The sequence below is a fragment of the Tachysurus vachellii genome, chromosome 4 (genome assembly GCF_030014155.1).
Source record: "Tachysurus vachellii isolate PV-2020 chromosome 4, HZAU_Pvac_v1, whole genome shotgun sequence".
Lineage (NCBI taxonomy): Eukaryota > Metazoa > Chordata > Actinopteri > Siluriformes > Bagridae > Tachysurus > Tachysurus vachellii.
The window spans coordinates 6,201,298-6,226,989 of NC_083463.1; positions in this window are offsets into that span (position 1 = coordinate 6,201,298).

A 25,692-nucleotide genomic window follows, 5' to 3' on the forward strand; every position below is an offset into this window, starting at 1 on the left:
TGCTGTAAAAGTGTAAGAAGAGAAGAGGATTAGTTCCTGTTTAAGTCACAGAGCATCTGCTTCAACTACCAACTCTGGCTTGTTCATTCAGGATCTAAATCAGCATCTAAAATTCTTTAATGCTACTTTATTAAGTTCAACGTTTTACATTAATATATTATTAATTACACACACACACACATATATATATATATATTTACATTTACATTTACAGCTTTTGGCAGACCACACATCTGAAACTCATATTAAGTTTAATAGCCATTGCTAACTGATATTCGTCCCTATTTCCCTTGTTTTTTAGAGCTTTTTTTAAGGTCTCACAATTTAACATACAGTCTCCCTCTGAACTTTATGCTTTGTATCTCTGTTGCCTGTCTTTACCAATCTTCTGTATTTTATATTTTGGTACTGCGGTTGTCTTCTGATTCGGATTTGTCTGCAAATCCTAGTACTTATTATATTTTTGGATGTATTCATGTATATTATATTTGGACCTATAGAAATGTAATATAGCATAATAGCATATTCAGTAAGTATTATGAATTATTTACTGACTGCAGTAAAATGAATAGGAAAAAAAGCTCTGCAGTAATGAAACTATAAGTCTGGACCTATGGCTAAGAGATGCTGTGAGTTTAAGAGAATTAATCTTTTGGAAAGAGTAGAAGGAGAATCATGGAAATGGCTTGGAACATCTTGCGTATGTTTTTTACAGTGAGAGTAAGCTAATTATATGAGACTAGTCTCACACACAATAGAAGCTCATATGGAAATTGCTTATGTAACTATTTAAGTGTAAAATTGTCTCTTTGACTCTTTTCGATGTCTTGAATCATTCAAGTTCATTCAGCTAAAAGATTAAAGATTTGTTCAACCATTCCCTTACAGTCATGTTTACACTATGTATATAAATGCACTCGTTTGTCTTGAACATGTCATTTATTTTTAATAAAAGAATTGTTTTATTAAACTGATTTAAAACCTTCATCAACAATTACTTTAATTTTGTTATGCTATCAGTGGATCTGGAGCCCATCCATGGAATACTGGGCACAAGGGTCTTAATTATGCATTGCAGCACACCAGATTGGGTTTCACAGAATCGTTCACACCTCCTAAAATGTGTTTGAGAGGTGAGAGGAAATGGTAGAACCCAAAGGAAACCCATAAAAAAACCTATAGAACAAACCCATAGAACATGCAACACTCAGCACCGATACAGTAACTGACCAAACTGTGGACTCTGAAGCTGTGAGATATGAGATTAGCTGTGCTGCCTACAGTATTACAGTACACCACTGTACTGCTCTAAAGTACAGTGGTCAAGTGTGAATGCTCTCAAACAAAAACATTTTTTTTTAAATAAAAGTTTATTCTAATTACCAGCACTGACCTATTCACCATAGTGACTTTTATTCTAGTAGCATTTATGATTTAAAAATATTAAAATAAAGATGATCAAATAACTATCCTGACTCAAGTGGTTAAAGCTCTGGGTTGTTGATTAGAAGGTTTGACTTCAAGCCCCAGTGTTCAATTCATTTCATTCATTCATTCATTCATTCATCTTCTACCGCTTATCCGAACTACCTCGGGTCACAGGGAGCCTGTGCCTATCTCAGGTGTCATTGGGCATCAAGGCAGGATACACCTTGGACGGAGTGCCAAGCCATCGCAGGGCACACACACACTCTCATTCACTCACACACTCACACACTAGGGACAATTTTCCAGTTATGCCAATCAACCTACCATGCATGTCTTTGGACCGGGGGAGGAAACCGGAGTACCCGGAGGAAACCCCCGAGGCACGGGGAGAACATGCAAGCTCCACACACACAAGGTGGAGGCGGGAATCGAACCCCGACCCTGGAGGTGTGAGGCGAATGTGCTAACCACTAAGCCACCGTGACCCCCCAATTCAGTTCAATTCAATTCAATTTATATGTATAGTGGTTTTAACAATTAACTCAAAGCAGCTTATAGAAACAGAATATAAATTTTAAAGTTTAATGTTTAAAATTGTTATTTATCTCTAATATCTTTCCCCAATTCCCCTAATATTTTTCCCTAAAGCCGGAGGCGATGATGGCAAGGAAAAACTCCCTGAGATGATATAAGGAAGAAACCTTGAGAGGAACCAGACTCAGAAGGGAACCTTATCATCATTTGTGTGAAACTGGACAGTAATTAATGTAAATGTTAATAAAGCCCTTTCTACAACAGTTTGTAGTTGAGTGGAATTGTTCAAAAAAGAGGAACTCCTGAGGAACTAACAGGTCAGCACAATTTCCGAGTTCAACACTGATGCAACACTAATTCCTCTCTGTTCCATGAGCCCTACATTATATGTGCTCTGATCCAAACTTCCAAAGCTGGTAAATGTAAAGAAAAGTATCTCGCTGCACTGTTATGTATATATAAATAAAGGATTCTTCTTCTAATAATAAAGAAACTAAACACGATGACCAACCAAATAACTGAAATATACAGTATTGACTTTAAGGTTGGAACATTTCTGTTCAGTGACCAACAAGACCCAAAGTTATCGTTGTCATTTCTTTCTGGATCTTCACTTCAAATGCTACATTTGACAAATAATCCCAGGTCTGTCCAAGATCACGCACACTTATAAATAAACACCCACACTGTCTATATGAGGCTATCAAAGTTACTGTCTATCTCACTTGACTTTTTTGTAAGTTCCTCAGTAATGGTAAGGGAAATAAAAGGTTCCTATGAAATGAAAATAATGAAAATCATCATTCACACAAGAATCCTTCTAATGTCCACAGAGATACAGCAAACGTATAGCTTTGATTATACCATGAGCTGAAAGACTTCAGGGTTAATTGCTTTAACAACACTTGCAGACTTATGTAGAACCCAATTAATACATACCACCACCACCAGAATAAATAAATCAACTCTGCTCACAACACTATAATAACACTATACTACACTTTTGTTTAATCTGTTACATCCACAATTTTTTTTATTTTTTTTATTTTATTTTTTTTATGAATAGCAGGTTGGAGTTCCTGAAACTATTGATTGTGAAGCAGCCATCTTTTAATCTATATAGCATCATTTCCTGACTATTGATAGATTTCACTAGCAGGGAAAGTAAAGGGATTGAAGATTGCACACTGTATCAGACTTCTTTATATGTTCTGCCCTTTGAAATTTAATGGCATCATAACTGAAACAGAAAACAAAAAAATGATTCAATATCATCCTTTATTAAATTTACAATGATGGAAGTTGATGAAACTTTTATAGTCTTCAAACCCATTATATAGGTTTAGAAAGAAGCTCTGCAGTTATAACCGCAGAAGAAAAAAAGACAAAGGAATAGAAAGCAAGAGTGAGTGAAATAAATCATGTTTATAGATGAACACAGGAGTGAACCTGTCTATTTTTTTTTTGCCCTTCCTGCCAGGCCATCAGTGCATTTACTAATTCTAAACACTGCTGTGAATGCATTGTCTATGTTAATGACCATAAAAAAAGATTACTACACACGTTTGGAAACTAAGCATCACTGCCCAGGATTTATGGTGAAAACTGCAGCAAATGTATTGATGTTCACATCAGTTCTGGATCAGCGTGATAATTAATAGGATGTCAGCATTCTCTTTGAATGCAAGAAGACCAGGTGCTCTGCTAATTAGCTGCTCAGTAGCGATCCATCATTCAGCCAACTGCATAACTACGGCGTGATCCACATAAAGCCTTCAGAAGATAATTGGGTGCTGACCAAAATACTCTGAACTACATGCATATAAAAAAAAGCTTTTCATCCTGAGATACCTAGAATCCAATTATTACCGGTTCTTGACAATGTGGCTGTTTAAATCTGATGCTAAATGAACAAGTGCAGCAATGTGCATCTACTCTAACCAGAAGGACATTTAAGAACCCAGTAATGCTTATTCTCTAGTGGTTCGATATGCTAACTGATATTCTATTCATTTTGAGAAATATTGGAAACATGTTACAATGACAGCACAGCATGATCTGTACAATTTAACCATTCCGTCCAGGAAAGAAATAATAAATCCTTTTCTTAATCATACAAAGCCTGAATGTATCTACACATGCAACATAGCAGACATACGGGAAGAATCTCAGCTATAAGATTACAAAGATTTCCACCTAAAAAAAAAAAACACAATTCCAACACCAAGTAGCTAAATGAACAGACAGAACAAATGCGTAAACATTGCATACGCAATCGGCCACTACACCTTACAAACACAAGCAATTTCTGCAGAATCCAGAGGTATAAGGATGAGCACTTTGTGACCAAAACTCACAGAAGCAAAAGAAAAAAAATCATTTTTATTAACCACCAATATAATAGTAATATGCTAATATATAAATAATATAATATATTGTATTATAATAATTTCTAAGTGATCCGAGTACCGGTACTCATGGTACCGGATATCAAAATGGCCTTTTTTGCCATAGACACCCATTATAAATTGGTGTACCGACTGGCCTTTCGGTTTTCCTGCAGCCCCGCCCCCAAAATATGCAAAATAAAAAAAAACGTTCCACAACATTGACATGTGACATATCAAAACACACGTGTTCGGATGACGTCACGTGATGTCATGTGCAGCCCCGCCCCCTAAATAAAAAAATTACCACAAAATGAACATATGATGATATATCAAAACACTCAGCACAATGTGGGGAACTACGTCCTGGGTATTCAGATGATGTCACGTGATGACATGTGCAGCCTCGCTCCAAAATAAACAAAAAAATGATGTGATATATCAAAACACTTTTTGATGTCACATGCTCATATCCAGTCCAAAAAGTATTGGCACCCTTTTGGGAAGACTTGCTCCGACAAGCCAACATCAAAGTTTGTCACGAAGAACTTTACAAATCTAGTTAGTATTTGTAATCTAATTATTTAAGAGATTATTTGCTGATTTTCTCTTATTAATAATAATAATAATAACTTTTTTTAATGCTTTTTTAATTTTTTTTAATGCTAATAATAGGAGAGGGGGCACGGTGGCTTAGTGGTTAGCACGATTGCGTCACACCTCCAGGGTTGGGGGTTCGATTCCCACCTCCGCCTTGTGTGTGTGGAGTTTGTATGTTCTCCCCGTGCCTCGGGGGTTTCCTCCGGTCCAAAGACATGCATGGTAGGTTGATTGGCATCTCTGGAAAATTGTCTGTAGTGTGTGATTGCGTGAGTGAATGAGAGTGTGTGTGTGTGTGTGTGTGTGTGCCCTGCGATGGGTTGGCACTCCGTCCAGGGTGTATCCTGCCTGGATGCCCGATGACGCCTGAGATAGGCACACACAGAGAATGAATAATAGGAGAAATTGTACATGGACATCTTTTGTGATAACACCTGAGCTACCCTTTTTTTTTAATCTTCCTGCAGTTGTCTCCTCAATATCTCTATTCTCGGGGTGTAGATAACTGACTGTAATACCTCTCACAAAAAAAAAAAAAAAAAACTATAATTCTGGTTGATTAGATAGATCAAATGTTTCTTCCCTTTTAGGATTATTATTACATCCTAATTAGGATGTAATAATAATAACAATAGCATTTCACACATGCATAATCGCCTCTGATGTATGCATGTTATTATAAACATGCAAATAAACAAAGCAGCATTTGGGGGATGAACATAAAAGGTTTTGACTCAAAATCCCCCCCAGCTGTACATGTGCTGAGCACGATCGGCATGGCTTGCCAACACATATTCAACGTGTACTTTTATGCTGAACTATTGAACTAGCTTTTGTTGTCTTATTTGGCCAGGCTTCAGTGTAAACATAACATTTGCACCCGTTGATAATAGGTCACACATCAATTTGTCTGCTTACTTGACACTCAAGTGAATAATGTCAGAGGATTTGATCACGTTATTGGATTTTCTATTCTCTTTTTGGCAGAAAGAAGTTTTTTCTAAAAAAGTAATACATGGCGTAATATAATCCCCACTCCACGTTGTGCCATTTACCCAAGCTCAGTGCTTTTCTACTGAAATAATACAATAACACACTGTAATCAGTAACACATGCTATGCCCCAGGCTACGTTTGGGATGGTAACAGAATGTGTTTGTGTGTGTGTGTGTGTGTGTGAGAGAGAGAGAGAGAGAGAGAGAGAGAGAGAGAGAGAGAGAGAGAGAGAGAATTTTCAGAACAAGCCATCAGAAAAAGAATAATTCACAAGTTACTGTGACTTACACTTAGCATTCACTTTATTAGGGACACCTGTACACCTGAAATTCAGCCACTTATTATGTAGCTTTGTAGAAGCCAACATTCTGTTTTCCTATTTAAGCTTAGACAAGAATTTATAAAATGTAATGGTCTAGGTCTTTCGAGCCACATGAACCAAATTCGGATATGTTGTAGACCTAGGTCTGAAGTTTGTTGCTATTACTTTTCTAAGCGATCTGAGTACCGGTACTTATGGTACTGGGTCTCAAAATGGCCTTTTTTCCCATAGACTCCCATTATAAACTTTGGAGGTTTATAACTCGGCAAGCTTTCGAACTATCTACACCAAACTTGGCCAGCTCCTTTAGGGTGATACTCTGAACAAACTTTTAAATTGGTGAACTGGCCTTTCGACTGGCCTTTCGGTTGTACCGCAGCCCTGCCCCCAAAATATGCAAAATCAAAAAACCTTTTACAACATGGACATGTGACATATCAAAACACTCACAACAATGAGGGGAACTTTCTCACGTGTATTCTGATGACGTCACGTGATGTCACGTGATGTCATGTGAAAATAAAAAATTTTTCACAACATGGGCATGTCATCAAAACACTCAGCCCAATGAGGGGAACTTCCTCAGGAGTATTCAGATGATGTCACATGCTCGTCTCTATTTGCCTCCAAATGTTTTGGCACCCTATCTTTCTGTCCACTTGCCTCCAAAAGTAACACTGACCCTTATGTCCACTCGCCTCCAAAAAGCACCGGCCTTTGCGAATACTTGCACCATCAAAGCCAACATCAAAGTTTGTTACGACGAACTTTACAAATCTAGTTTGTACTCCACTTTGTACTCCACTATTTGTACTCCCTCAAAGCTACCAGCACTGCTCGACTGGTCCCACCATCTCTCAGGAAAAGAGGTAGGTATACAGTACATGAAGACTCTTCCATGTTCTGGCACCGAGGTGGTGGAATGAACTTCGCCTAGATGTCCAAACATCTTCAAATGACTTCAAAAGACCTACGAAACACTTACACTTGCGCTTATTTTACAGTTTGTCCCTGTTCCCAGTTTAAGGGTTCATGGTGTCCTGAGTTTGAAAACTAGTGAACCAGTGTTAATGTATTTATTGATAGAGACAAAGCAAAAAAAAAAAAAAAGAAAAGAAAAGAAAAGAAAGAAAAGAAAAGAAAATCTCGGCATGGTTGTTGGTACCATACCAGATGTGCGGTGCTGGTTTGAGCATTACAGAGTTTACAGAGCATAGATCATAGTACACACACACACACACATATATATATATATATATATATATATATATAGATCCACAAGCTGATGAGTTAACTAGACTGGTTTCAGCTAACGCAAAGTTTATAGTTGTCAGGCCCGGGCCCACACTCAGTGATAGCAACCGAACATGATTTATTAACAAAATAATAAGGACAGGAAACTCTGGAGGATAAAACAGGCAAAAACACAACAGGCTGGAAATGAACTCAAAACTACACAACTGGAACAGAAAACATGTGTGATGGAAATTCCTGTAGTGACCAGAAACTGTTGTTTTCTTAAGATTATGACAAGGGCAGTAGGAGACGAGTTGTCGGGAATTAGGCATAAACAACGTCCAGTTAATCTTCAAACTATAGACCTTGGCCCGGTCCAGATAGGTTGATCAGGAGATGAGCATGCGGTGATTTTGAGCCAATGATTGATGATGTTTTGCTTTTCCATATTTTCTTTACTTGTGTTCTGTCTATAAAATCTTGATGTAATCAGTGATAGGGGCCCTTCATCTCTCAGGTTACATGCAGAGTGTAACTGCACAGCTGAGCACAATAAATTGTGAAACCTTTTTTAATCTTGCCCACGCCTACCAGTGTGATACTTTATACTTTAAATCTCTCAAACCTCAGAACTTCCACGACACATGGACAAAGCAAACAACAAAATCGAAGACGATGATTCCGACCTGCAAAACACAAGATGGCAGGAATAAATAGGGGCATAAACACTTAAAGAGACATAAGGGACAGATTCTAGAATGCCCCCTAGTGCACTGGCAGCATATGTCCAGCATGAACTTGACAATAGCAATACAACAAGCACTCTTTACAACCTTGGTAAGCTGAAAATCATCTAATAATGCATAAAACATAAAACTTTGTGGTTGATAGGATACAAAAGCAAGAAGACAACAGGTTCCTCTTCCAGCAGCCATGATCAGAAATATGAGGCTCAAAGTGTTTATTGTTATATGCACATTAAGGAAAACAAGTTTCCCAGTACAATGAAATTATTTCTTTGCTACATACAGTGAATGCCAAGACGTGTGCAACACACACATACATACACACACATATAGACTTTAGGATAGAGGCAGCTCTCCTGTGAACTCTGTGATGGTAAATGGCCTGCAGAGAGGGCAGTGAAGTTCTGATAATCTTCTCAGCAGTCTTCACCACTCTCTGCAGACGTTTATGGTCATAGTAGTGTTGCCATACCACCCGATAATGCAACTGGTCAGGACGCTCTCAACAACACAGTTGTAGAACTTGTTGATGATCTTGGACAACATGCCAAACTTCCTCATCCTCATCAGGAAGCGCATCCGCTGTTGTGCATTCTTAACTAGCTGGGTGATGTTTATTGTCCAGGTGAGGTCCTCACTAATATGGACTCTCAGGTATTCAAAGCTGCTCACCTTCTCCTCTTTAAGCTCTTGGATAAACAGTGGCTGGTGAGTTCTCCACTTTTCCTTTATGTCCACTATCATCTCTTTTGTCTTGTCTGTGTTGAGGGTAAGATTGTTGTCCTCACACCATGACACAAGACCAAACACCTCCCTCTGATAGGCTGCTTTTGTCCCCGCCAGAGATCCTTCCTATCACTGTGGTTTTGTCAGCGAACTTCAGGATGATGTTGTCCTTGTCAGAGGTAGAGTGTAGAGGATGGGACCCTGTGGGGTGCCAATTATTTGTTATAGTAGTAGTAGCCAAATTCCTGTATCCAAACCTGACATACCTACAGAAGAGCATCCTGATACTGTATGTGTCCTTATCTTCCAGGTGGGAGAGGGAGATATGGAGGGCAGCGGCAACAGCATCTGAAGTGGACCTGTTAGACCAGTATGCATATTGCAGGGGATCCACTCCATTGCAGTCCATTGCATACGGACACTGCTCTGGATGTGGGCCAGCACCACTCTCTCAAAACACTAATGATGATTGAAGTGAGTGATACCGGCCTGTAGTCATTTAAGCAGGTTGGAAGGCTCTTCTTGGGGAGGGGGACAATGGTTGTGGTCTTGATCATTGCAAAGACTGGATAGTTCTAGAGTGGAAAATAATTTACAAGGTTAGAAATTTTTTTTTCTATCCTTCAGCTGTCCAGTTTATGTGAGTATGTCCTCATGAGATGCTCAAATTCCTGTTCTTGGCTGACAGAAGTAGAACCTGATGTACTCTTCTGCTATTGCATCCCATCCACCTCAATATTCAATGCTTGGTGCATCCTTACATGCTTTGTTGCTCACTATGTTTGTAAAAAAATGTTTATTAAAGTTATTTTTAAGTTTATGTCAAATTATGTCTATTCATTTAGGTCATAGATCATTTATATATCATCCCATCACTATGCCTCATTTATACATTTCATCTCATTCAAATTATGTTGAATTTATTAATAGATTAGACAATAGACAACTTTTGAATTCTTGTTGAAAATCAGCTGATCAGCTGCTTGTTTTCAGATTATACCCCAGTAATCTGTTCAAAACACTTTTGTCATCTTATCATCTTTGTCACCATGTAAGAATATCATTATGACTGCTGATAAAGAGACAGGAAGAATTAATCATGCTAGTTTGTACAGTAGGTTGAAGATATTGCTTACATTTTCATGCATGATACTGTAGATGACTTAAATGCACTTTATATGTATATGCTGTTTGTTTGTGTTTTGTCTTATGCAGTGACCTGTATATTGATTGTAAGGTGACCTTGGGTGTTCTGAAAGGTGCCATGAAATAAAATGCATCATTATTATTATTATTATTATTATTATTACCAAGAATGAACCTCAATATAAAGCACTATTTATTTACTATTTCCATGGGGATAAGTGAGTTTTTTCTGACCGTCGGACTTAGAGCCATGCGCCTTTTAGCATTCTTTATGGACTTCCTCGTTTTTCTTATATATTACTGCACTTTCATCCATTCCAAGTTCACAAGGACATCCAATTACTGACTGACACATTATGGCGCTAGTAAGGTTTATGAACTAAGCAATCAATGAGATTTATGTTGCACTAGTAGTCAGTATAAAAAAAGGTTTTCTAGCTACAACAGTGATTAGTACAGACAACAAATATACAGTAGCAATGCTATTCCAGCAATATAATACATAATGCAGTAAAGCTGTTAATGCATTTTTAAATGTTTGGACTTAAAGTGTGTAGAAGGATCAGAAACTTTTCAAAGACTATGTTAGGTCCAGTGAAGCAGAAATGTTCAGCATAGTCATTTAAGTTAAGTTAAGTTGCCTTTATTTGTCGCATATACATTATTACAGAGTGAAATTCTTTCTTTACATATCCCATCCTTGGATGGTGGGGATCAGAGAACAGGGTCAGCCATGAACGCAGTACCCCTAGGGTAGGGGTGAATGGGGGCCTTGCTCAGGGGCCCCATAGTGGCAGCTTGGCATCTTCCAATCAACAACCCACAGACCTAAAACCACTTGAGCTCCCACTGCCCCTTATGTTGCTTAGGAAAGAACACCATGAAATTAAACTAACATTACTGTGTATAATCAATATTAAAGACTAAATGTAGTGACACTGAGCAAACAGTATCAGTATTATCAGGGTATTAGCAACAAAAAGGATAGAACAAGAAAAGTAACAAACTAAGAGAGACCTACAGTATAAATGATGAGATAATCCTCGCCTTCATTAAAGTCAAGTCAAGAAGCTTTTATTGTCATTTCATATACCATATATAGCTGTTGCAGTACACAGTGAAATGAGACAACGTTTCTCCAGGACCATGGTCCTACATAGAACAAAGACAGAGCTAAGGACTTAAGTAAGCAGTCCTAGCCCCATAAAGTGCAACTGTGCAACCTGGTGCAAACAGTGCAGGACAAGACAGACAAGACAGTGCAGGACAAGACAAACAAGACAGACAAGTGCAGGACAAAAGACAGTGCAGACAAAAAGTTACAAGACAATCCACAAATTACAAAAAAGACAATACACAAAAGACAGTAAACAGAAACAGCGCCGACTGTAAATACTGTATGTAAATACTGTAAGTTCAGACAACATTGCTGGCAGTAATACTAGAACAAACACAGTTTCTTAGCAGCAGGTCCCTGAGATAGTGTATAAGATTGTGTAAAAACAGCAACAACTGAAATATTGTACAGTATGTGCAAAACAACTGAAATGTTAGGCAGAGTGTGCAAAGAGCAAAAAAGTAAAAAAGTGTGCAAAACAGCATGTAAACAGTTCATGGTTCATGTTTCAGGGTTCCAAGCATGAATGTGTCAAATTAAACCAGACTGTATTTTTACTTTGATTTGACTAAATGTGATATGTTTATGGTGTGAAATCAAGGTCTTGAGCAGCACTTTAATGAGCAAAGAGGCAAAAAGCTTCAATGACAAGTGAGAATTCCTTCACAGATGTTCTCTTCAGCTTGTCAGAAATGGTCAGAAACATCATACAGTCTTAGAAGTATAGAAAAAAAGCTCAGGTTTTCATCATTTAGAGGGCAGCAACCAGGCAAGGCCAAATAAAACAACAAAAAATCAACAAAAAAATCATTTCATATTGCTCAATAAGTTGGAAACTAGAAAGTTAATTTTTAAACTGAATGTAAGTTGCATAATAAACAGTAGGCTCAAAGGCTTTCGGTCAATTTCAGATATTTTGACCAATATATATTTTTAGATATTGCTTTACTTTTATTTATGCATCCATAGCATCACCAGCAGACTCCGCAACAGTTTATTCCCCGAGGCAGTCTGATTACTCAACACCCTGCTCTCCTCCCAACACTCACATGGATTACTCAAACACTGAACCCAGCATGACTCGGTACATCTGCATTTTACAAAGCTGAAGCAGGAACTTTTTCTGCTGCCAGCATTGCATTTACATTTCTGTCATTTAGCAGTCCAGAATGACTTAAAATTTTTATTTTTTAATTTAGCAATTGGGGGGCACGGTGGCTTGGTGGTTAGCACGTTCGCCTCACACCTCCAGGGTTGGGGGTTCGATTCCCGCCTCTGCCTTGTGTGTGTGGAGTTTGCATGTTCTCCCCGTGCCTCGGGGGTTTCCTCCGGGTACTCATGTTCTCCCCGTACCTCGTGACCCGAGGTAGTTCGGATAAGCGGTAGAAAATGAATGAATGAAGGTATGTTCTGTGTGTTTTCTTTTTGTCCTGTGTGATCATTGTCCTGTATATTATTGTGTTGCAAAATTGTCCTGGACAAATGCTATCTTGTTTCATTGTATTCCATCTACTGATACCTCTATTATTCATACACTCCGGTGTATATAACAGTTTATAATCACACCCTCCACGTTTAATATATACGTTTAACACGTTTAAGTATAATCACGTTTTAACCAAATGAGGATGAGTCTGGTTCCTCTCAAGGTTTCTTCCTCTTCCATCTAAGGGAGTTTTTCCTCACCACAGTCTTCTCAGTCACCTCAGGCTTGTTCATTGCAGATAAATACAAACACATTTAAATATAAGTCTAATATTAATCTTGAACGTTTTGTATTATATTTCTTGTGTTCTATAAAACTGATTTGAGACAATGTCCACAGTTAAAAGTGCTATACAAATAATATTGAATTGAATTGAATGTAATTGATTGTATATAGAGAAATGTTAGTAAAGTCCCCACTTAACTAGACATGACTTGTTGTCATCTTGGAATGACAGTATTCAATTATAATCAGACCAGTGATGGCAAATGTATCAAATAAATGAAAAATACATTCTGAATCACCTTATTATTATTATTATTATTATTATTATTATTATTATTATTATTATTATTATTATTATTATATCTCAGTGCTGGTCCTAATCCTGAATAAAATTCAATTTATTTGTATAGCGCTTTTAACAATTCACATAGTCTTAAAGCAACGTTACAGAAGTATAGAAACAGAAGAAAAAAAATGTAAAGTTTAAAATTAAGTTACTATTTATTTCTAATATTTATTCCTAATGATCAAGCCTGAGGTGACGGTGGTGAGGAAAAATTCCCTGAGATGATGAGGAAGAAACCTGGAGAGGAACCAGAAGGGAACATGATCATCATCATTTGAGTGACACTGGACAGGAATGTAAATGTTAATAATGCCCTTTCTACAACAGTTTGTAGTCGAGTGGAATTGTGCAACCAAGAGCTCCTGAGGGACTAACAGGTCATTTAGGTCAATTTCTGAGTTTATTACAGACTTAACACTAATTCCTATCTGCCAATGTCTTCAAATGTTCACTGATGAAGTCATGGGCTGTCCATGGGCAGGTAGGGCATCAGAATGGATAAAGTAGGTCCATAAAATGGGTGGGTTGCATCTGGAATGGCATCCAGTGTACGGGCCAAATCAAATATGCGAATCTGATGATCTGCTTTGCCAACCCAAAAACAGGATACATGGGAAGAACAACAAAAACATTATTATTATTATTATTATTATTATTATTATTATTATTATTATTATTATTATTATTGGAGGCACGGTGGCTTAGTGGTTAGCACGTTCGCCTGGGTTCGGGTCGTGGTTCGATTCCCGCCTCCACCTTGTGTGTGTGGAGTTTACATGTTCTCCCCGTGCCTCGGGGGTTTCCTCCAGGGTGTATCCTGCCTTGATGCCCGATGACGCCTGAGATTGAAGGTTTTCCTTGTTCCTTGTTCCTGTTGTCTAAAACAGTATTAATATACTTTCTTTATGGAATAAAGCTAAAATGAACCTACAAATTGTAAACTTGGCATTTGAGATATTGACCCAAATTTGGGCAAATTATAAAAAAAAAAAAAAAAATGTTTTAGCGCCGATATTTCTTCAAACACAAAGCCTTTGAATTGTCAACATTCAATTTCCTTTTTTTTTTTCTTTTGTGTAATAAGCATCACAGGATACCGTGTTTGATGCCACATGCAATATGTTTCGTACCTTAGACATATCTGCTTGTGACGGGAAAAAATGATAAGTGCTGAGAGAAAAATTACACCCTGCAAAAACCTGTTAGTCTGTGATGTTCCTCAGCAATACATTACTCACACTTCCTTATCGTTTGGCACATTGATCATGGAAAATGTTCCAGACAGACTGCACATAAAAAAAGACATCCGCAAATATTTATTAGGTGACATCAGTGAAAGTATCTGGGACTGAGATAAATAGTACAGGTAAAGAAGATTGACGAATGAATGAAGTCACTAAAAAAAAAAAGCAAAAGAGAGAGAGAAAGGAACGTAGCTGTTGCTTCACTATAATCCCCATCCTGAGCTGTAATTGACTACATTATCATTTCATATAGCAAAGGGCACTAATTAAGATTTGAGTCATTAGCAGCATTTAAATGAAAGATTAGCTAGCTTATCCAATTTGACTTCATTCTCATTGTATAGATCCCTCATGTTTTGCGGGACTCACCCCCAGCCCGCTGGGCATCTTCATATACTATTAACTAATCTAATTAAATCCCACACTGAGAAAGGATATTTCTCTTCATGCTTGTTGTCAACCACTTTAATTAGCCACTTATTACATTGAATTCTGAGGCTAGTTTGTCCCTGTCAACAAAACATAACAAAAAGAATTCATTCACACTTATATTAGATCTCCGGGGGCAAAAGTAATTTAACTCTTACTGCCACCCAGCTTGTCTGGGACATAGTAATTACTTTTTTATTGAACCAAGGGTGATTTGTAAACATATATATATATATATATATATATATATATATATATATATATATATATATATATATATATATATATATGTGTATATAGGAATGTTTGCTTGCTTGCTCCATGACTGCAAATGGGCTGTTGGTGTTTGTTGCATGCAATGGAAATGTTTTATATTCTATAAAACCCTTATTCAGAAACAATTCTAAATCTACTTGTAATTCTTTGTAAAGTTTCTCGTAAATTTTTAATCCCTATCGTAATCCCGTCACCTAAAGTTCTAACAAGTAATGAATAAAACTTTATGCTTGTCATAAGAAAATACTAAACGATAAGCTGGTGTGATTCTACACTCGTTACCAATAACAGTGTGTCCTTTTTTTATTCCTCTTCTATCAAACGTTATAAATTGTTATATAAATCTTCTTTCAGAAAGATTGACCACGTCAACAATTATGGGTTAGAAAAAGAAAAAGAAAAAAAAAACTGATTTTGCAGTTTATTATGCTTCACTTTTATGGAGTAAATACAGATTTCTATGAATTGGATGTTACTATAGCAACAATAAAATATTAGAACCAGCACATAATATAAACATTAAAAGGCAAAACTTCTCTTTGTGATAATGAAAATGAATTTTTGAAAACACCTTCTGACCAATCAGATTTGAGAATTCAGTAAAGCTGTGGTACCTTCTAGAAATAATACTTTAATAACTCAGTATCGTGTTGTAATATGATATGTCGCATCATGGTTTATTATAATACCATTTGTTGTACTTCACAGCATTTCTAACTAATAATGACCTATATATGTATATGTATTATTATTATTATTATTATTATTATTATTATTATTATTATTATTATTTTTGATAATAGTAATAATAATATTTATATTAACAAATCAGTTATTCAGGGAAGGGGAATAAGACATAAATGATGATGAGGTAAAACACTATTAATATTAATTATTAATTTCAGATGAACTACAATTGAGTAAAATCGAGTAAAAGCTAATGTCAAAATATAAAAGACCTTTAAGAAAAATGTATTTCTTTTTTTTTTTTTTCCATAAATGGAAGTGCATGCATTCAGTATATATCAGCTGAGCTCCATGTTCCTCTGAGGTTAATTAGGAAATTAATTTATATGGACTGATGACATTTAAAATGATAACGATATTTAAATACAGTTGCAATTATTAGTTGCTTTACTATTATAAACAAGTCAGTATCTGTTATAAAGGTTGTGCAGTATATCGTTATGATTTATACTCTGAGGTTGTTAGTAAAGAATTACATTTACTTTGTAACATTTACTTAAGTACATTTTTTTTTGGCTAACTTGTACTTTTAGATTATAAGATATTTAAAGACGTGTATTTTTACTCTTGCTCAAGTACATTTTCGAATTGCCCAAGTACATTTTTTTACTGTCGAATGGTAATAAATATGAGATTTTTTTAAATTATTTGTCTGCAAATCCCACGAGATGTTGGAAGACGCTAGCACGCGTTCGGTTGGAAGATGGCAGTTGGAAGCAGAGGAAGACGTGTGCGAGTTGATGGAGGCAGATCACCCATGGCTTCAAGTTCAGTTTATGTTTTCATTACAAGATGTCAAAAAGAATAGTTTCATAATGCGATGCTTGCTCTGTGCACCAAAACGAACTGAAATACGTTACAAGAATTCCAGCTCCATAAATTGAACAGCATACTGTGACGTCTTGCATTTAATCACAAATACGGACACCAGCGGGATTGTATTTTACTCTGGGCTGCATTGTAGATATCTTGAGAGACAGTTACTACTGAAGTTCAACAGTAAAATTCTGTAAAGCTGATTGTTCAAGAAATGACTAAATATATAACATCCATCACATACAGTACAGTACTGAAGCGCAAGCACACATAAACAAGTTCATACACAAACATAAAAACAAACACACACTGCACACACACACCTTCTCTTTGTTCTCTGTTAACTTCTTTAAATGCAGATGCTGACAAGCTTTTGTTGTGAATGTGAAAATAAAGACAGAGTTAACTGTTAGAAAAACATCTGAGTGGGTTTGAGATTCAGGGTTTTCGCTTCACATCAATCAGATCAGAAGTAACAGGTAACTAACTACTCAGGAGTAACAGGTAACTAACTACTCAGAAGTAACAGGTGACTAACTACTCAGGAGTAACAGGTAACTAACTACTCAGAAGTAACAGGTAACTAACTACTCAGAAGTAACAGGTAACTAACTACTCAGGAGTAACAGGTAACTAACTACTCAGAAGTAACAGGTGACTAACTACTAAGAAGTAACAGGTAACTAACTACTCAGAAGTAACAGGTAACTAACTACTCAGAAGTAACAGGTGACTAACTACTAAGAAGTAACAGGTAACTAACTACTCAGAAGTAACAGGTAACTAACTACTCAGAAGTAACAGGTGACTAACTACTAAGAAGTAACAGGTAACTAACTACTCAGAAGTAACAGGTAACTAACTACTCAGGAGTAACAGGTAACTAACTACTCAGAAGTAACAGGTAACTAACTACTCAGAAGTAACAGGTGACTAACTACTCAGAAGTAACAGGTAACTAACTACTCAGAAGTAACAGGTGACTAACTACTCAGAAGTAACAGGTAACTAACTACTCAGGAGTATTGAAAAGTAGTTTGAAAAGTAGTTGAAAAGTAGTTTATTATTATTATACATACAGTTTCTGCAAAAGTTTTGGCACCCCTGATAATTATCATATTATCTCATTATAGTCTGCTGGGTTTTCCAAACATCGGTTTCATTATGGATATAATTTATACCTTAAGGAAACAGTAACACTTCACTTTTCAATTACATTTATTTCAGTCAACGGAAACAAGGCAATGTGAATCATAACAAAACCCGACTGATGCAAACATTTGGGCACCCAAACATGGGAAGTATCACATCAATGTTTAGGTTCAAGATTCAACGTTCTTTATTGTCAACGCCACCATATATGCAGACATTTAGTAGAGTCTCCTTTGGCTGAAATAACAGCATGTACTTTGATGCCTTTTATAGCCACTGACAAGGCCTTGAATTCTCGTTGCAGATATTTTCAACCATTCTTTCTTGCAAAATGTTTTCAGTTCAGTAAGGTTTGATGGCTACTGAGCATGGACAGCTTTCTTTAAATCAATCCATAGATTTTCAATTATGTTTGAATTCAAGTATGAAGTCTGAGTACTGGGATGGCTATTTTAGATTGTATTTGTGCATGTATTACTTTGTAGATATGGAACAATGCTTCGGATCATAGTCTTGCTGAAACAACCAAACCTGTCGTACAGTAACATGTCATAACCTCTTGACTGATTGTTGAAAATTGTTCCTAAGAATTTGCTGATACTGGGTGGAATCTATGTGACCCTGAACTTTAAAAAGATTTGTAGTACCTGTGCTTGCCACACAGCCCCATAACATGATGGACACTCCAGCAAATTTTACAATAGGGAGCAAGTTCTTCTCCTGGAAAGCTGTGTTCTTTTTCCACCATGCTTAAAAATTGTGACCAAATAACTATCTTAGTTTCTTTTGTCCAAAGCACATTATTCCAAAATAATTCTGGCTTATCCAGATGAGCTTTTGCATACCTCAAACCACTCTGCTTTTTCTGCATCACTCTGCCATTAATCTTTTCTGAACTGTTGAACCATGTACGATCAAGCAAGACGTTCTTGAAGCTCTTTGAAGGTGGTCTGTGGTTTGTCTGGCACCATTCTAACCATTATTCGCCTCTGCCTTTCAGATATTTTTCGAAGCCTACCATAGCTTTCCTTTTCAAGGACTGTTCCGGTGGCCTTCCATTTTCCAACTATATTTCGGACCGAGAGAAGTCCTTAAACCTCCAGTGTGTCGGTGCGTTCCCCACGTCGGCCACGCACACATCCGATGACTTCCGGATCGGCGGCCATCGTGGATTTTCATAAAATTTCATTTCACATGGGTTTTCACAGCATGCCTAGTGCTCCTGATTACTCATCACACCTTTGTTCCTGTTCCTGCTCTACCCGGCTTTATCTCTGCCTGTTCCTGGACATTGATTCTGCCTGCTCTTCTACATGCTTCCTGATTTGACCCTGTTTTGCTCCTTGTTGCTGTTTTCTGCCTGCCCTGCATTGCCCTGTTCGCTCATATAGTGGATTATTGGACTGTTTATTCACTCTGTTTTCTGCCTGCCCTGCATTGCCCTGTTTACCCATGTACTGGATTACTGGACTGTTTCCGACTCTGTTTACTGCCTACTCTGCATTGCCCCTTTGTCAGAGTTTTGGATTTTGGACTGTCTGTTTTACTGAACTGTGTGTTCCCTGTTTAAGCCAGCTCATATTTCACACCATAATATAATAAATATATATATATAAATATAATATAAAAAGGTCCTCACCTGCCATTTCTGTCATTGTGATAACTTTTTGTTTCCTTCTTATTGGATGAAGTAGATCCGGAAAGAAGCGGTCACACTCTGGAGTTTCAGGAACTCAGGTGTTGCACGTATCGCTCGAGAGAGAGAGAGAGAGAGAGAGAGAGAGAGAGAGAGAGAGAGAGCAATATTACTGTAAGTATGCTTGTAATCATGTGATGGTTAAAGCCAATGTGCATTACTGTATGTGCAAGCTCTCAGTTATTAGCACATTTATTAGTTAACAAGGACTTCTTTATGTAAGATTAACACACTTTGCGTTGTGTTGTTATTATTGGTGATATTTACTATAAAGTGTAAGTTTATGTAGTGTACTTAATTCTGTGTATGTCTGTGTAGTGTATTTTCTTTAGTTCTGTATTATGTAGCACCCTGGTCCCGAGGAACGTTGTTTCATTTTACTGTGTACTGTTTATTCATTTATTAATGAATGAAACATCTCATTCTTCACAGTTTCATTTATTAATGAATGAATGTTTAGACTTACTGTATTTTCAATGTTGTTGAATGAACTTCATCACTTATTTTATATCAACGATAATATAATAAAAATGACAGCATTTTTCTCTCAAAAGCATATTCTTTTCTCTCTTGAGATTACTGAGACAAAAAAATGCATCTTGTCATTTTACTGAAAAACCGAAAGTGTCTTTTATTGTCATTTTAACCATGCAGTACACAGTGAAATGAGACAATGTTTCTCCAGGATCATGGTGCTACATAAAACAAAGACAGGGCTAAGGACTTGTAAGTAGTCCTAGCCACATAAAGTGCAACTGTGCAACCTGGTGCAAACAGTGCAGGACAAAAGACAGTGCAGACAAAAGGTTACAAGACAATATAAAAAGTACAAAAAATACAATACACAAAAGACAATAAACAGTAAACAGAGCCCACCGAGCAGTGTAAATACTGTATGTGAATATTCATTCATTCATTTTCTACCGCTTATCCGAACTGCCTCGGGTCATGGGGAGCCTGTGCCCCCGTCCCCGCCTGTGCCCCCTATCTCAGGCGTCATCGGGCATCAAGGCAGGATACACCCTGGACGGAGTGCCAACCCATCACAGGGCACACACACACTCTCATTCACTCACGCAATCACACACTAGGGACAATTTTTCAGAGATGCCAATCAACCTACCATGCATGTCTTTGGACCGGGGGAAGGAAACCGGAGTACCCGGAGGAAACCCCCGAGGCACGGTGAGAACATGCAAACTCCACACACACAAGGTGGAGGTGGGAATCGAACCCCCAAATCTGGAGCTGTGAGGCAAACGTGCTAACCACTAACCCACCGTACCCCCTGTATGCGAATACTGAATGTTCAAACAATATTTCGTGCAGTAATACTAGAATGAACACAGTTTCTTAGCATCAGGTCCTTGAGATAATGTATAGAATTGTGCAAATGTCCTTAACACTTTAATGTGCTGGGAAACTTTACAAACCTGGAGACTGGAAACTTCACCACTTATGTTACACATATATGTTTTCTTTGTTAAACATGTTTTTTTTAAGCTGCTTATTAGTATGTTTGGATTATGTGGTACGTCCACCATTCAAATCCTTAAGTATGAGCTGTTACTACAGAAAGATGCTTAAACACTTATCATTCTTGTTAATGCTATAACTAATGCCCAAGATGTTATCTAAAATGAATTCACATCATCTAATGTATCACATTTTCGCACATTGCTAGAAGTTTATTATAATACTTGCTACCAAGGTATCGTTAGCACTATTATAACGCCTTATGAATATAGGTTCCATTTAAAGTACTTGTTGGCTAAATGAAATTAAATCACGCATACTTTTAACAGATAATTTATACCACTGTTTAAACGGTAAAACTCGAGCCAATTTATGCAGCGCTGACCGAATCAGAAAGCTTATGTTAGCCAGATTTTAAAAGGATGCCTTTCATTTTCAGTAAAATATGTGTGCTTTAATTGAATATAATGTTATACTTTGTCTCCCATTTCGCTTTCCTCCATCGATGCCTCTGAAGGATCTCGATGAATAGAGTACTGCTCACCTAAATGAATTCTTGCTTACATTTATTTATTGACTTCACTTCCACAAAAGTTAATGTCTTTTGCAGTCATATTCACTCGGGCAGCCTGCCATAAGCTAGCTTCTTTTCATCCGTCAAGACGCTCTCTACAGAGTGCATCTAAATCTCTTTATTGCTAGTTAAACAGAATACTATTCTGAGTGCATGTTATATGAGATTCATTATAGGTGAAACAAGTTACCTTATGTTTTATTTATGCCCTGCTTATTTTATTTAAAGGCACATTTTATGAAGACATATAATATGTAATATTATATTTGTTTCTGTTCTGGTGTCTTTACTGTGATGGTCATAGGTTTGTGCTGCATATGCAATGAATATTAAAAAGAAAGTGTCTGTGTGCTTCATGTTGTGTGTACATGTGGTGCTGAACTCTACAAAATAAATCACTTTCAATCATTGGATTGAATTTAGATGGTAAATCTTCAGCACAGTACTTTTTCTTTTAAAAAGGTTCATTTGGTTCATTTTAATTACATATAAAAATCTAAGATATAATTACGTACATTATCTTTAATATACAGCTAGTAGAGTACACAGTAAAATGAAACAACATTACACAAGGACCATGGGGTTACGTAAAACAGATCAGAAAGACACAATTAAATACACTACAAAGATATACAACAGAACTAAATACACTACATAGACATACAACAGACCCAAATACACTACATAGACATACAACAAACGTAAAACACACTACATAGACATACAACACAACGAAATACACTACATAGACAGAAAACAGAACTAAATACACTACATAGATATAAAACAGAACTAAATACACTACATAGACAGAAAACAGAACTAAATACACTACATAGACAGAAAACAGAACTAAATACACTACATAGACCTACAACAGAGCTAAATACACTACATAGACATTAAACAGAAGTAAAATACACTACATAGACCTACAAAAGAACTAAATACACTACATAGACAAACAAAAGTAAAATACACTACATAGACAGAAAACAGAACTAAATACACTACATAGACAGAAAACAGAACTAAATACACTACATAGACAGAAAACAGAACTAAATACACTACATAGACAGAAAACAGAACTAAATACACTACATAGACAGAAAACAGAACTAAATACACTACATAGACAGAAAACAGAACTAAATACACTACATAGACAGAAAACAGAACTAAATACACTACATAGACCCACAACAGAGCTAAATACACTATATAGACATACAACAGACGTAAAATACACTACATAGACATACAACAGACGTAAAATACACTATATAGACCTACAACAGAGCTAAATACACTACACAGACATAAAACAGAAGTACACTACATGGACATACACCAAAAATCAACAGTATTAAAAACACAATACAAGTGTTATTTCCACTAAATAATTTTCATTCATTCACTTATTTTCTACCGCTTATCCGAACTACCTCGGGTCACGGGGAGCCTGTGCCTATCTCAGGCGTCATTGGGCATCAAGGCAGTATACACCCTGGACACACTAGGGACAATTTTTCCCACTAAATAATTTCTTATAACTAATTATTGTGTTTAATAGTTGTGTTGTATCACAAGTGTCGAGAAGAGAAGCGAAGAGAAGCGAAGAGAAGAGAAGAGAAGAGAAGAGAAGAGAAGAGAAGAGAAGAGAAGAGAAGAGAAGAGAAGAGTTGCAGGCTTGATACATCATTAAAAGCAAGGGATATGCAGTGTGTTGTTAACTTACTTGTAATTTACTTATTGGCTCATATGTTCCTGTAAATTTAGCTTAAAGATAGCTTAAGAATTAGGTGGTCATTATCCTAAAGTCTGCTCTCATATCCATCTTTTTTCTTAAACCGAAATGAATTCACCATGTCTATATCTCCAATATATTCTAAAGAAACGGTATCTAGTCATGTAGATACATAAACCCTAAACACAATATAGGTATTGCGATAGTTTTATGATACAAAAACGTACATTTCAAACATATAACTAGTTGAAACATCTTTTATAAAAATAAATTAATTACAATACATTCATTAGTTAACCTGCTTTGCATCAGCACAGATGGCACATAGCCATTAAATACCTCTGGTGAAAGTGTCATCATTTGCTAACTCATTATGCAGTGAGAGGGGGTTTGGGGTAATTCATTTTAATTTTCCTGAGACCCTTGATTAACTTTTTTTTAATATGTGAACTGAACTGAAAGGTCTATAATGGATATCACTGCCTACCAAGTAGAAACTGTACTATTAAGTACTACTATTATTATTATTATTACTATTACTACTACTACTGCTACTACTACTACTACGAAGAAGAAGAAGAAGAAGAAGAAGAAGAAGAAGAAGAAGAACAACAACAACAACAACAACTTGACAAAGTCTTCAGCCATTTATTTTAAAAATGGCAGAAAGTTAAACTTTTGTTAATTTTATGTTGCCTCCGAAAAGCATGGAATTGGTGTCTCTTGTACCTCTTGGAAAATAACAGTTTATTTGTTTTGTAAAGTACCATACAGAATCACTACAGGACTTACACTACCATATACTGCAAAAGTAAGTGTATTCAATTTCATTCATTCATTCATTCATCTTCTACCTCTTCTACCGCTTATCCGAACTACCTCGGGTCACGGGGAGCCTGTGCCTATCTCAGGCGTCATCGGGCATCAAGGCAGGATACACCCTGAATGGAGTGCCAACCCATCGCAGGGCACACACACACTCTCATTCACTCACGCAATCACACACTACGGACAATTTTCCAGAGATGCCAATCAACCTACCATGCATGTCTTTGGACCGGGGGAGGAAACCGGAGTACCCGGAGGAAACCCCCGAGGTACGGGGAGAACATGCAAACTCCACACACACAAGGCGGAGGCGGGAATCGAACCCCGACCCTGGAGGTCTGAGGCGAACGTGCTAACGACTAAGCCACCGTGCCCCCCTCGTATTCAATTTTAAGATGAATATTCAGTAATATTGTATGACGATTATTACACGTTGCAGTTCAATGCCTTGAGAGACTAGTGATTCTGTCTTGCTTAAGGGTTGAACAAATGTAGATTAGACATCCAGATACAGGTTTGAGGACAGCAGAGGAACAGTCATGGGTTAAATAGGTTGCCAAGCTGCCTGTATACAACAACTACTGCCTGACGTTTTAGACAGGGGAATCCATCACTATTGGCAGATGGTGTTGATCATTCAAGAAAGCATGTCAGTTTTATAAGTGCAGTATAAGTGGGCTGTCGGGCCTTTTTTAAAGCCACATCATTCAGGGAGTGCAGAAGAAAAAGGGCTGATACTGGTACTTTGTGTGCTTTTGTGTCTGAATTCTTCAGCGAGTTGCTGCAAGAGAAAGATATTATATATCTCTGTATATAACAACATTTGATTATATATATATATATATATATATATATATATATATATATATATATATATATATATATATATGCAATACAATACACTACATTTTACAAATTTAAAGATACTACATCTGAAATCGTCTCTGTGCGACTTATCGTGCTTCAGAGAGGTGACTTTTTACTAACTGTATCATTTATGAAAAAAAAACTAACGATAATAAAGAGTGTCGACCCAGACACATTATTCCACTTTGGTGAGTTATGCTTGAGCTAGTACGTTTTCTAGTACCGACTCGTTGGCAGTGTATAACATTGTATAAATTTGTGCATCCTACATTTTTTTAGTATAACATCTTGATTCCATCATGCTTTAAACATTACCTAACATATATTCTACACTTCCTATATTTATGATATAAGGAAATCATCTTGGAATCACTTTCCTCAGTTATCAGTTATGCTTGAGATAGTCGGTTTTCTAGTACCAACTCTCTTCAACTTGACATTTGTAGACGTTTCCATGTGAAGGGATAAGACAGAAAACTGTATAAGGTTTCCTAAAGTTTGGATTTGCTCTATATATTCAAATAGACCTTAACGCCACTCTCA